General features: G+C 43.2%; 1 protein-coding gene across 1 annotated transcript in view; it reads right to left on the minus strand.

The window, feature by feature from the left end:
• Ntm (neurotrimin) overlaps positions 1-15,191 on the minus strand; it is a 978,430-nt gene that overhangs the window by 499,898 nt on the left and 463,341 nt on the right. The gene's annotated exons all lie outside the window — the stretch shown is intronic.

Genomic DNA, 15,191 nt, shown 5'->3' on the forward strand with positions numbered 1-15,191 from the left:
TTCATGAGAAATGTGGGATGGAGGGGAAGAATAACCACCAGATGGAAGATGATAAAATCATCATGACTTTAAAATAAAATTATGTTAAAACACAATATACATGTAGAAAAAAGTAAAGCCGTCATGGTTCAACAGCTTGGGAAGAATGCAGGTACTGAATACACTTGTTTCTCTAGCACTCACTGAAGAGACAGCTTGCCTGTGTGGGGGAGCTTCTCTCTTGTCCTCTCCAACTTAGCTTCCTGACGTCTTACTATTTTGCTCTTTGTTAATAGGTCAGCTTTACCTGTATTTGTATTCCAGATAAATGCAACCATTTGATATAAGATTTTTTCCAGTATCTGACTTATTTGGATAAATATGGTATCTATGGCCATCATTCATGCCACATTATTATTATTATTATCATCATCATCATCATTATTGGAAGATTATTTCCCAATTCAGATGTCCATCTGATTGCATATATCTACATTACCTCCAGTTCAGGGAGGAAACAAGCACAGCAGCTATAAACATCTGTGTAACTTATCTTTTGCCAAATCTATATTAGAGAATCTATAATGCAAGGAACAATGTGAAATCCATAATTAATAGTTATCAACAGTTTTTTTTAAAGGGTTTGTACCAATTTGAATGCCCAGTAGCAAAATGTTTAGTTCTAGTTGTCCTGTCTCCTCACCAACACTTGATATCGTCAACCTTTCCAGTTTTCTCCATGTTTGTAGATAGATAACAGCATATCATCATTCTTTTAATATATATTTCCCTATTGCTGACACGGAGTCTTTATGGATCATGGTGTTGTTAAAAGCCTGTTGAAATAATTTGCCCAGACCTATTGGATATTTGCTTACTTTTGAGTTTCAGGGGTAGTTTATGCATTTTAGAGGTTAGCCCTTTATCATTGCCATGTATTATGAAGATCCTAATTGTTCAAACCGCAGCTGAAAATCAATTACAAGCAGCATGGGAGGGGCGATTTATGGTGTCACAGTCTCCAGACACACATACACGTGTGTACCCGGTAAACTTCTGTGTACTGCAGTCAAATTTTCACTGTTGACTTACTAAACAGAAAAATCTGAGCCCTAAAGCCTAGGGTAGTCAAAGTGCTGCAGAAGCATCCATCCCTTTAAAACACCCTGATAATGCTCTGATCTGCAGACTGTAAATCCATGAGGGCAGAGATGTCTGGGGGACTTGCTCGTTCATATATTTCTCTCTGTTCAAACTGAGTACACAGCAAGAAGATAAATGATGAGTTAAGAAATAATCCCAATTCCAGGAGCCTATCAGGTGTCTGGTTCTATTCTTTTTTTTTCTTTATTTTATTTTATTTTATTTTATTATTTTTCTTTTATTTATTTATTAAAGATTTCTGCCTCTTCCACGCCACCACCTCCCATTTCCTTCCCCCTCCCCTGATCAAGTCCCCCTCCCTCATCAGCTCGAAGAGCAATCAGGGTTCCCTGACCTGTGGGAAGTCCAAGGACCACCCACCTCCATCCAGGTCTAGTAAGGTGAGCATCCAAACTGCCTAGGCTCCCCCAAAGCCAGTACGTGCAGTAGGATCAAAAACCCAATGCCATTGTTCTTGAGTTCTCAGTAGTCCTCATTGTCCACTATGTTCAGCAAGTCCCATGCTTTTTCAGACCCAGGCCAGCTGGCCTTAGTGGATTCCCGATAGAACATCCCCATTGTCTCAGTGTGTGGGTGCACCCCTCGCGGTCCTGAGTTCCAAATAGAAAACACTATCCTGAGTGAGGTAAGCCAGACCCAAAAAGAGGAACATGGGATGTACTCACTCATATTTGGTTTCTAGCCATAAATAAAGGACATTGAGCCTATAATTCGTGATCCTAGAGAAGCTAAATAAGAAGGTGAATCCAAAGACAAACATATAGGCATCCTCCTGAATATTAACCTTCATCAGGCGATGAAAGGAGACAGAGACAGAGACCCACATTGGAGCACCGGACTGAAATCTCAAGGTCCAAATCAGGAGCAGAAGGAGAGAGAGCACGAGCAAGGAACTCAGGACTGCGAGGCGTCTGGTTCTATCATACAAGAATGCTAGAAGGAAAATGTGACTTTATATGACAATCCTCAATTGAGTGATCAAGATGTGACAAGAAAAGCTATATTCCCTGCACTGTTTCGCAATTCTACAATACGAAAATCAAGGATACCCATGGAAACTGTGTGGACAGTTGTGATCTAGCTCATTTTGGGAAGAATTGTATTTATAAACTACCGCTCAGAACACAACTTTTATATTTTTGGAACTAGGTGCTATGATATCAATGAAAAAATTATTTTGTGGATATTAAGTATAATTTAAATCCTGTCATCTAATAAGTATGTTGTTTACCTTTTGAGCGATAGCAAATTAGCCCCTGATTACTAAAGGAAAAAAAAATTCATTAAAACAAAAGGACACAACAGATTAGCCTAAATTAAATTTGAAAATTAGAATGCCATTTGGATAAAACTCAGCAATCCTTCTGTATTATCCAGTTAAAAGCACATGGCTGTATTTGTACGTATGCATTCTCACATAGCTATATATACGTGGGTATAGTAGTCCACACCTACAGTTCTAATAATGGGAGGCAGAGGAGGGCAGATTCTCTGAGTTATGGGACAGCCTGGTCTGCACAGAGAGTTCCACGCCAACGAAGGCTACATAGTGAGTAGTGAGACCCTGTTTCAAGCAAGCAAGCAAACAAAAAAGTCTTAGTCTACTGAGCTGAGCATCTGAAGTCCACCTCTCCACATGAACGCTGAATCATCAAGGGAAGCAACTGCTCCGAACCTAACAGTGAGAAGACAGACAGGCGACAAACACAAGCCCTTTGGGGTTTGGTCTCCTTTAACATCCAGAGTGCAGCTTGAGGGCTGATGTTCAAGTTTGAGTTTGTGTGGCTGATACACATGGATGGTGTGGGAGCTGAAAAGTTACAGAGCCAAATACTCTCTGTTGGTCTTCCAGAAGAGAGATTCTGTTCTAGAAGAGAACTGATTAAAAGTACACGCCAAGCAATCCAGACTTCTCACTCAGTAGTCCTGGCACAAAGATTAGTTATCATAGCCTGTATGACCTCATGAATATTTAAAAGGTAAATGTCAACCTGAAGACAGTCTGAACACTGGGATAATCTGTGAGCCATCAGTTAAAATTCAGCCTTTTATTTGGATCTAGGGTTAGAACCAGTTAGTAAATTCCCCTCTAAAAGTTATCACACAGACACTGCTCCAAACTCTCTCCTCAGACATGTCGTAAAGTCAATGACTTCCTCCCTTTCTCATACACACTGTGTGGAGTGCCCTGAGAAGCTAGGTCATTTAAACATTCAGGAAAGGACAGGTTGTAAGAATGGCCCAGACATACTACAGACTTTCTGGAATCCTAACCTACAGAAAACAGTGAGTCTCCGAACTGAAGCCTGGATTCCCCTGGGCATCCACACATGGTGAGGCCTGGGTCTGGTGAGCACAGACAGTTTTCAGCTGAGAGGGCACAGGATAAGCACTAGATCTGTGCTATGGAAGAGTCTGTTGTTCAGAAAACTGGGACACCGGTGCTTCCTTGTGGCCGTGTCAATTTTCAAGAGGAACCGAATTTGTACATAGACTTTGTAAGCAAAGGCAAAGCATGACGATTTAATTGCTCAGTTAGAAGTTCACAAAGGGAGACGCACAGAGGCGCAGCGGCGGCGGCGCCAGACGCACAGAGGCGCAGCGGCGGCGGCGCCAGACGCACAGAGGCGCAGCGGCGGCGGCGCCAGACGCACAGAGGCGCAGCGGCGGCGGCGCCAGACGCACAGAGGCGCAGCGGCGGCGGCGCCAGACGCACAGAGGCGCAGCGGCGGCGGCGCCAGACGCACAGAGGCGCAGCGGCGGCGGCGCCAGACGCACAGAGGCGCAGCGGCGGCGGCGCCAGACGCACAGAGGCGCAGCGGCGGCGGCGCCAGACGCACAGAGGCGCAGCGGCGGCGGCGCCAGACGCACAGAGGCGCAGCGGCGGCGGCGCCAGACGCACAGAGGCGCAGCGGCGGCGGCGCCAGACGCACAGAGGCGCAGCGGCGGCGGCGCCAGACGCACAGAGGCGCAGCGGCGGCGGCGCCAGACGCACAGAGGCGCAGCGGCGGCGGCGCCAGACGCACAGAGGCGCAGCGGCGGCGGCGCCAGACGCACAGAGGCGCAGCGGCGGCGGCGCCAGACGCACAGAGGCGCAGCGGCGGCGGCGCCAGACGCACAGAGGCGCAGCGGCGGCGGCGCCAGACGCACAGAGGCGCAGCGGCGGCGGCGCCAGACGCACAGAGGCGCAGCGGCGGCGGCGCCAGACGCGGCGCAGCGGCGGCGGCGCCAGACGCGGCGCAGCGGCGGCGGCGCCAGACGCGGCGCAGCGGCGGCGGCGCCAGACGCGGCGCAGCGGCGGCGGCGCCAGACGCGGCGCAGCGGCGGCGGCGCCAGACGCGGCGCAGCGGCGGCGGCAGCACGGCGGCGGCGCCAGACGCGGCTGAGCGGTGGCCAGACCCAAGCAGCTGGGACAGGCTGCAATAAGGAGAGCAGATCGCCCTACTACAATTGAATCAAAGAGGTAGGCCTTTGGTTGGCCAGGTCACTGGCACAAGGGGAGCCTGGTCCTGTCCTGAAGATCCTTCGGAGGGGTGAGAGGGTTCTTGGCCTGCAGCAGGAACCACAAAAGAGAGTGAGGGCATTTTGTAAGCGGAGCCCTTGGCCAGCAGGGAAACCTGATCCGGTTTCTAAAGGATCCATTGGATAGGATCAATAGGAGGAGATGGGCAGGCGCCAAGGCAAGAACTCACCCAATAATCCGAAAAACAACATGAAAACATCAGAACCCAATGATCTTACAACAGAAGTATTTGAACAACCTAACACAGAAGAAGTGGAAAAAATCGACTTTATGAAGATAATAGAGTCCCTTAAACAACATGTAAAAAATGCCCTTATAGAAATGGATGAGAAGTACAACAAAAAGTTTGAAGAAATGAGTAAATACGTACATGATACCCTGGGAAACCAAGAAAAAACCATCAAACAGGTAATGGAAACAGTTCAAGAATTGAAAACTGAAATGAAGGCAAAGAAGAAAATACAAACTGAGGACCAGCTGGATATGGAAAATCTAGGCCAACGAGCTGAGTCTACAGAAACAAGCATAATCAATAGAATCCAAGAGCTAGAAGAAAGACTCTCAGATGCTGAGGACACCATAGAGAAAATAAACGAACAGATCAAAGAAAACAGCAAAGCCAACAAATTCTCAACACAAAACATTCAGGAACTATGGGACACAATAAAAAAACCAAACCTAAGAATAATAGGAATAGAAGAAGGAGAAGAGTCACAGCTCAAAGGCTCAGAAAATATTTTCAACAAAATTATGGAAGAAAACTTTCCCAACTTAAAGAAAGATATTCATTTAAATATTCAAGAAGCATACAGAACACCAAACAGACTGGATCAAAGAAAAACATCTCCTCGCCATATAATAATCAAAACACAAAATATACAGGTTAAAGAAAGAATATTAAGAGCTGCAAAAGAAAAAGGGCAAGTAACTTATAAAGGTAAACCGATCAGACTTACACCTGACTTCTCGATGGAAACTATGAAAGCCAGAAGGTCCTGGATAGAGGTTCTGCAGAAGCTAAGAGACCATGGATGCAAACCCAAACTACTATACCCAGCCAAGCTATCGTTCACTATCAACGGAGAAAACAAGACATTCCAGGATAAGAACAAATTTAAACAATACGTAGCCACAAATCCAGCCCTACAGAAAGTAATAGAAGGAAAATCGCAACCCAAGGAATCCACCACTGCCAACACTGCCTACAATAACCCAGGCATCTAATGGCCCTTCACGAGCACATCTCAAAGAAAGGAGACACACAATCTCTACTACCAAAAGCAATAAGAATAACCGGAGTAAACAACCACTGGTCATTAATATCACTTAATATTAATGGGCTCAATTCACCTATAAAAAGGCACAGGCTAAAAGATTGGATACGAAAACAGGATCCAACATTCTGCTGTTTGCAAGAAACACATCTCAACCACAAAGACAGGCACCTACTCAGAGTAAAGGGTTGGGAAAAGGTGTTTCAAGCAAATGGTCCTAAGAAAAAAGCAGGTGTGGCCATACTAATTTCTAACAAAACTGACTTCAAACTAAAATCAATCAGAAGAGACCGAGACGGTCACTTTATACTCATAACAGGAACAATTCATCAGGAGGACGTCTCAATCCTGAATATATACGCCCCCAATATAAAAGCACCTACTTATGTAAAAGAAATATTACTAGAACTCAAGGCAGACATCAAACCACACACACTAGTAGTAGGAGACTTCAACACACCTCTCTCTCCAAGGGACAGGTCAATCAGACAGAAACCTAATAGAGAATTAAGAGAATTATTGGAGGTAATGAAGCAAATGGACTTAACAGACATCTATAGAACATTCCACCCAAATAGGAAAGAATATACCTTCTTCTCTGCAGCTCATGGAACCTTCTCAAAAATTGACCACATACTCGGAAACAAAGGAAACCTCCACAGATACAAAAAAATCTCAGTGTCCACCTGTGTCTTATCAGATCATCACGGATTAAAGTTAGAAGGCAACAACCACGCTGCCCCCAAAAAACCGACAAACTCATGGAAACTGAACAGTCAACTACTGAACCACGCCTGGGTCAAGGAAGAAATCAAGAAAGAAATTAAAGTCTTCCTTGAATTTAATGAAAATAAAGGGACAACATACTCAAACCTATGGGACACAATGAAAGCAGTGCTAAGAGGAAAGTTCATAGCACTAAGTGCCCACTTAAAGAAAACGGAGAATGCATACATTGGGGACTTAAAAACACACCTGAAAGCTCTAGAAAAAAAAGAAGCAGATACACCCAGGAGAAGTAGAAGACTGGAAATAATAAAACTGAGGGCTGAAATCAACAAAATAGAAACACAGAAAACAGTCCAAAGAATCAATGAAACAAAAAGCTGGTTCTTGGAGAAAATCAACAAGATCGACAAACCCCTATCCAAACTAATTAAACGACAGAGAGAGAACACGCAAATAAATAAGATCAGAAATGAAAAGGGGGACATAACCACAGACACAGAGGAAATTCAGAGAATCATTAGATCTTACTACAAAAGCCTGTATGCCACAAAACTGGAAAATACAAAAGAAATGGACATTTTTTTAAATAAGTATCATATACCAAAGCTAAACCAAGACCAGGTGAATGATCTAAATAGACCGGTTTCTCGCGAAGAATTAGAAATGGTTATCAAAAATCTCCCTTCGAAAAAAAGCCCAGGACCAGATGGTTTCAATGCAGAATTCTACCAGAACTTCCAAGAAGAATTAATACCTATACTCCTTAAGGTATTTCACAATATAGAATCAGAAGAGTCATTGCCAAATTCCTTTTATGAAGCTACAGTTACCCTGATACCAAAACCACAAAAAGACCCAACCAAGAAAGAGAATTACAGACCGATCTCACTCATGAACATCGACGCAAAAATCTTCAATAAAATAATGGCAAACCGAATCCAAGAACACATAAGAAAAATTATCCATTATGATCAAGTAGGCTTCATCCCAGAGATGCAGGGCTGGTTCAACATACGCAAATCTATCAATGTAATCCACCATATAAATAAACTGAAAGAAAAAAACCATATGATCATTTCACTAGATGCGGAAAAAGCATTCGACAAAATTCAACACCCCTTTATGATAAAGGTCTTGGAGAGAATAGGGATACAAGGGTCCTACCTAAATATAATAAAAGCTATTTACAGCAAGCCAACAGCTAACATTAAATTGAACGGAGAAAAACTCAAAGCCATCCCACTAAAATCAGGAACACGACAAGGATGTCCACTCTCGCCATACCTCTTCAATATAGTGCTTGAAATTCTAGCAATAGCAATAAGACAACATAAGGAGATCAAGGGGATTCGTATTGGAAAGGAAGAAGTTAAGCTTTCGTTATTTGCAGATGATATGATAGTGTACATAAGCGACCCCAAAAATTCTACCAAAGAACTCCTACAGCTGATAAACAGCTTTAGTAACGTGGCAGGATACAAGATCAACTCCAAAAAATCAGTTGCCTTCCTATACACCAAGGATAAGGAAGCAGAGAGGGAAATCAGAGAAGCATCACCTTTCACGATAGCCACAAATAGCATAAAATACCTTGGGGTAACCCTGACCAAGGAAGTGAAAGATCTACTTGACAAGAACTATAAGTCTTTGAAGAAAGAAATTGAAGAAGACACCAGAAAATGGAAAGACCTCCCTTGCTCTTGGATTGGGAGGACCAACATAGTAAAAATGGCAATTCTACCAAAAGCAATCTATAGATTCAATGCAATCCCCATCAAAATCCCATCAAAATTCTTCACAGATCTGGAGAAGACAATAATCAACTTTATATGGAAAAACAAAAAACCCAGGATAGCCAAAACAATCTTATACAATAAAGGATTGTCTGGAGGCATTACCATCCCTGACTTCAAACTCTATTACAGAGCTACAGTATTGAAAACAGCTTGGTATTGGCATAAAAACAGAGAAGTCGACCAATGGAATCGAATAGAAGACCCTGACATTAACCCACAAACCTATGAACACCTGATCTTCGATAAAGGAGCTAAAAGTATACAATGGAAAAAAGAGAGCATCTTCAACAAATGGTGCTGGCAAAACTGGATGTCAATCTGTAGAAGAATGAAAATAGATCCATATCTATCACCATGCACAAAACTCAAATCCAAATGGATTAAAGACCTCAATATCAGTCCGAACACACTGAACCTGATAGAAGAGAAAGTGGGAAGTACTCTACAGCACATGGGCACAGGAGACCACTTCCTATGTATAACCCCAGCAGCACAGACACTAAGGGCATCATTGAATAAATGGGACTTCCTGAGGCTGAGAAGCTTCTGTAAAGCAAAGGACACTGTCACTAAGACAAAAAGACAACCCACTGACTGGGAGAAGATCTTCACCAACCCTGCAACTGACAAAGGTTTGATCTCCAAAATATATAAAGAACTCAAGAAACTAGACCGTAAAAGGCTAATCAACCCAATTATAAAATGGGGCACTGATCTGAACAGAGAATTCTCAACAGAAGAACTTCAAATGGCCAAAAGACACTTAAGGTCATGCTCAACTTCCTTAGCGATCAGGGAAATGCAAATCAAGACAACTTTAAGATACCACCTTACACCTGTCAGAATGGCTAAAATCAAAAACACCAATGATAGCCTTTGCTGGAGAGGTTGTGGAGAAAGGGGTACACTCACCCATTGCTGGTGGGAATGCAAACTTGTGCAACCACTCTGGAAAGCAGTGTTTCGGTTTCTCAGGAAATTCGGGATCAACCTACCCCTGGATCCAGCAATACCACTCTTGGGAATATACCCAAGAGAGGCCCTATCATACAACAAAAGTATATGCTCAACTATGTTCATGGCAGCATTGTTTGTAATAGCCAGAACCTGGAAACAACCTAGATGCCCTTCAACGGAAGAATGGATGAAGAAAGTATGGAATATATACATATTAGAGTATTACTCAGCAGTAAAAAACAAGGACTTCTTGAATTTTGCATACAAATGGATGGAAATAGAAAACACTATCTTGAGTGAGGTAAGCCAGACCCAAAAAGAGGAACATGGGATGTACTCACTCATATTTGGTTTCTAGCCATAAATAAAGGACATTGAGCCTATAATTCATGTTCCTAGAGAAGCTAAATAAGGTGAATCCAAAGACAAACACATAGGCATCCTCAGGAATATTAACCTTCATCAGGCGATGAAAGGAGACAGAGACAGAGACCCACACGGGAGCACCGGACAGAAATCTCAAGGTCCAAATCAGGAGCAGAAGGAGACGGAGCACGAGCAAGGAACTCAGGACCACGAGGGGTGCACCCACACTCTAAGACAATGGGGATGTTCTATTGGGATCTCACCAAGGCCAGCTGGCCTAGGTCTGAAAAAGCATGGGATAAATCCAGACTAGCTGAACATAGCGGACAATGAGGAATACTGAGAACTCAAGAACAATTGCAGTGGGTTTTTGATCCTACTGCACGTACTGGCTTTGTGGGAGCCTAGGCAGTTTGAATGCTCACCTTAGGAGACCTGGATAGAGGTGGGCAGTCCTTGGGCTTCCCACAGGTCAGGGAACCCTGATTGCTCTTCGAGCAGATGAGGGGGGGGGGGACTTGATCGGGGGAGGGGGAGGGAAATGGGAAGCGGTTGTGGGGAGAGGCAGAAATTCTTAATAAATAAATAAATTAAAATAAAATAAAAAAAAAAAAAAAGAAGTTCACAAAGGAAATGCAGCCCCGCCTCCTCCTGGAAGCCACTATTGGTTAAAATGGGGTCCCCCCAAAACAGTGGTGTGTTCTGAGATGATAGTGAAGACTGGAGTCCCACAAGTTCCTATATGTGCAGACAGACTTTCGCAATGAAAGAATTAAAGGGGTTATATATCTTTAAACATCAGTTTAGGTATGAATATGTAAGAGAAAAACAGGAAAAGACAGAGAAACACAGACAACGCATTCACGGTGAAGTGCTAAATACACAGCTAATGGAACCTTTTCTATTGCCTTTAACTTCTCTTAATAATCAATAACATTGAACAGAGAGTTTCAAATACAAAAGTAGGATGTAGGGATCGTGGTACTTTAAAAGTACAGTAGGAATCAGGTCACTGAGAACATGAGCTAAAAGAACCTGGGGAGTAAAACCTTTATCTATATATGCATCATAGAGAGGTTCTGTGAAGCGTGGAAAGAGACGGTGATGGTTACAGTCTTAGAGTCATAGTGTCATGTTGCTGATGCTGGTGGTGATTCAGACAGAGGTGTTCAGAAGAGGGGTGATGTTGTGACGATGGTGGCCATGATAATGATTGATTGATGGTGGTAGTGGTGTGGTGGTGATAGTTATGGTGGAGATGCTTTTGTTGGTTCTGGTGGTGATGGTAATAGCAGTGATTGAAGGTGGTAAGTGGTTGATGATGGCCATAGCTAGGTTGATGCTATTGATGGTGGTTTGTAGCGATGGTGATAGTGGGAATAATTAATGATGGTTGTCAAAGTTATGATGTTGTTGCTGATGGTGGTGATGGTGATGGTGGGATGGGATAGTAGTGATTGATAGTGGTGTTGATGGTAATGGCAGTTATGATGGTAGTTACAATGGAACAAAGAGAAAATTACTGTACACTTGCTACTGTGATAAGTACTTTGCCTGAACTAGCTCATTCAGACCTAAAAATATTCTGCATGGCAGTTGCTTGGCAGCTGTTTTAATTCTCTCCACCTTAAAGATGAGAAAAATGAGGCATGAAAAATATCATAGCTTCTCAAGGTCATAGAAAAGCAGATATTTGAACTCAGATAATTTGACTCCAGAGTCACAGACCTAGACATTCTGCAGCGTTGCCAGGAAAGTGCAGAGGAGCAAGAGTCAGAAACAGAAAGATGGATTCTTTGTGTGACAATATTCAGTGATGGGAGACCTGGGGAATATTATTGCCTAATGATGGCAGGGGACTGCTTAACATACAGAAGATCCCAGTCTGAAGAATAGGAAAAGGGTGGACTCAGAAATTAGAGAGGTAACTGCCCATAAAATTTGATCATTTCATTAGAACGTGACATGACAAATTGAATAATGGCACTGGATACCTGCAATTTACCTTATATGTAGCTTGAGCTTCAAGAGAACCACTTACTGTGAGTACTGACTTTTACTACACCCGTAGCTGAGTTCCTGATCTTGGTTTATGCTACACGATCATTGAGGAGCATGAGAAGAGGGAAGAAGTATGGCTACAAGAATTCACACTGTCAGCAATAGCTGCTAACCATGGGCCACCAAGGGATGAAATGACTGGTAGTGTATTTTAAATAGCAATAGGAGACCCGAGCACCAATAGCATAAATTCTTAGCCCACCTGACTTCCTCTCACCTCTCCTTTCTTTTACTGCAGTCCTTTCTCCGTGATATGGAGAGATGCTTCATCAAGCTGTTGCATGTACCCTCACCTCTGTTCCCTGTGTTTCTTTCTCAGCCCTTCTGAGATTGCTCAGTCGCCAATACTTAAATAATCAGGATCATCCACTTCTGACAATTTTCAGTCTTTAGATTTTTAAAGTGCCCCCAATAAGTATATCTCTTTAACTTTCTACCGTGGAATCTTATCTTTTTATCTTTTTATGCTTGTTAGATTTTTTTAAAATTTTTCCTCTTCTCAATACTCGTTAGGAACTATGAATTTAGAAATATCTTTCATACATATGTAGATAGAATTTGGTAGAAAATAGGTACACAAAATGGTTTATTGAATCAAAGGAAACAATGGACATAACATGAGTGAGAACAAACCCTGGGAACACTACCTCTTCAGGAACTGGGTTGTGGGGGTGGCAGAGACTCTCAGATCCCATGAGCGAATAGGCTAACTGAGGTGCCAGTACCTTGTGAGCCCAGAACTGTGTTTGCATCTATACCAGTCCTACAGGCATAGACTTCAACTAACACCACGAAGGCTCCAGAAAGCCAATGCTGGACACGTGGGACCACATCTTCCTACGATATCCTGATCTTCTTTTGATTTATGCTTATATATGTATATATGTAGATTGCACATTGCAGATGCATGTGTGAGTATGTACATGTATGTTTGTGTGTGTATACACATGTTGAGGACAGATGACAATTTTGACTATCATTCCTCAGGGGCTAACTTTTTTCTCTTTTCTTCTTTCTTTGAGACAAGGTTGCTTGCTAGCCTGGAATTCACTAAGTACACTAGACTGGCCAACCAGCCAGTAGGACCCAAGGATCCACCTGTCTCCACTTGCAATCTCCAGACTACTTCACCAAATAGGCTAGATTGGCTGGCCAGGGAGACCCAAAGATGCTCCTGGCTCTGCTTATAATCTCCTGCACTGAGACTATAAGCATGTGCCGCCATGTCCACCTTTTTTTTTTACTTGGATTTTAGGGATCAAACATTGGTCTTCATGCTTGGGAGGCAAAATCTTAATTATCTAAGCCATTTCTGTCGCCATTTTCTTTCGAATGTTCTTGAGGCTCTGGAGGCTCAATCACGAGCCACCTTTTTATTTCTGTCAACAGCAAAAAGAAAAGATTTATCCCTTGCCTCTCCTGGCTCCACTGGCCTCTTCCCCTTCATCTCCCATTCTTATCGCATGCATTATATACCCACCATGCCCTACACAGACTTCCTCCATAAATTGTTGAGGACATTACGACCAACTCCAGGATGTAAGGGACGGTAAGCCTGTGCATCTAGTGAGCATCCTGCCCCCTTTGCCAATCTAACTTTATATCCTCATTCTGACACCTTCTTCAGAGCGTGGAGAGGTGTGGATGTATCCTCACTGATCATTGCTGGCCTTTCCGTGCTAGCTTACTCTCTCGCTGGAATTGATTCTTTGAGGTTGTGCCATTTATCATTCCTCCTCCAGCCCTGCTCGCTGCCAGCTTCCTAACTTCCTTGTCAACCCCCATTCATCAAAGGTGTTAGGACTTATTTAAGTTACTCCAACTCGAACTGGGGCTGGAGAGATGGCTCAGCAGTTTAATATTTTCTGCTTTTGCTGGGGACCTGGGTGTGGGTCCCAGCACCCACGCTTCAACTCAAACTGCCTGCAACTCCAGTTACACCCTCTTCTGGCCTCTGAGCACACCAGACACGTTCATGGTGTACATGGTACATGTACATACAAGCAAGCATCCACATATACACATAGACATTAAATATGCATTTAAGAAAACCTCGAGTGTCATTCATGACTCCCAGCTCTGAATGAACTTTGCTCCAGAAATCTCTTTGGTCTGCTTGTGTAGAACTCACAGCCTTCGCCATGATCTGGAGCTGATTTGTTTCCAGAATTGCAAACTTGAGTTCAGACTTTTTTGCTATAACATATTTGCTATCCATTTTATGTTTCTTTCTAACAAATTCCACTAGATATATTCTCCAGACTCCTTGATAAGTCTGTCAAAAGTCCCATCTCCTTTCTGTGTTTCCCTTCTGGAACCCACGGCTCACCTTGTCAGCTGAAGTCTTGCAACCCTCTCAAAGGACCTGCCTCCTCTGCCCTCTGGCACTAATCTGGTATCTAGAAATGGGCCAGAATCTAAATATGCCTGTAATCCAAACCATCAGCTGTTGGATGTCATGTAGTAGGGAAGCTTGACTCTATGCTAGCTCATCTTTACTAACATCTCCTGAATCTCCATGAGTAGCGGGAGATCCCTTGCTGAATGTCTTACTTGTATTTTAATCGTACGTCCTCTTTTGCACTCAGTAGCCTCATTTGATATCCTTGTATAAAGCTAAAAAAAAAACTGAACTATTTTTTTTTATTTCGCCTATTCCATGTGCTATGGTTACCATGGTTCAGTCACTTCCTCCAGAAGCTGTGTGTCCTGACCACACAGAAAAGGACATGAAGAAGCTGAAGCCACACATTTGAGGAATGTCATACGTGTGGTGGTGTGGGAAGGGAGGAAATCGGTCACAGGACTCTGTATGTATCACTAATAAAACTACCGGTTGTCCATCAGAATCATTCAGCTCCTAGGGTTATTTGTCTGTGGGCTGTGAAGCTGGCTCACCTGGCTTGCATAATTGAAAAGATGGGATGGACAGCAAGAAGAAATGTAGTGTACATGAGAATAGTGAGAGTTCATACACAGTTTTCTGGTGTTTCCTGTGGTTCTGGAAACACACCCAAACTTTATCTACAATAGCCTGCAGGGAACCAAAGAATAGAAGTGAATGGCTGTGGCTGAAGCCTTTGTGGTCTCCAGGACATAGGACGAAAGTGAACATACCATTCCAAAAGATGTTGATGGTCAACCGAGCATCAAAGGGGATGAATAATGGAGCCCTCGTTCTGAAGCAACTAATATTAACTAGAGACATTGTTTAGGGTTTCAACTCCCATTTCTGGGCTATTATATTCTTAGCCTGCCTTCCCCAAGCCTGCAAAAAGTAAGTTATGAAGTTAAAAATTAGCAACTTACAATGCAGATGCACTCATATTTGGCAGAGACTGT

The sequence above is a fragment of the Microtus oregoni genome, unplaced genomic scaffold, assembly GCF_018167655.1.
Source record: "Microtus oregoni isolate MIOR12 unplaced genomic scaffold, Mior012 000008F_ref0000371, whole genome shotgun sequence".
Classification (NCBI taxonomy): Eukaryota; Metazoa; Chordata; class Mammalia; order Rodentia; family Cricetidae; genus Microtus; species Microtus oregoni.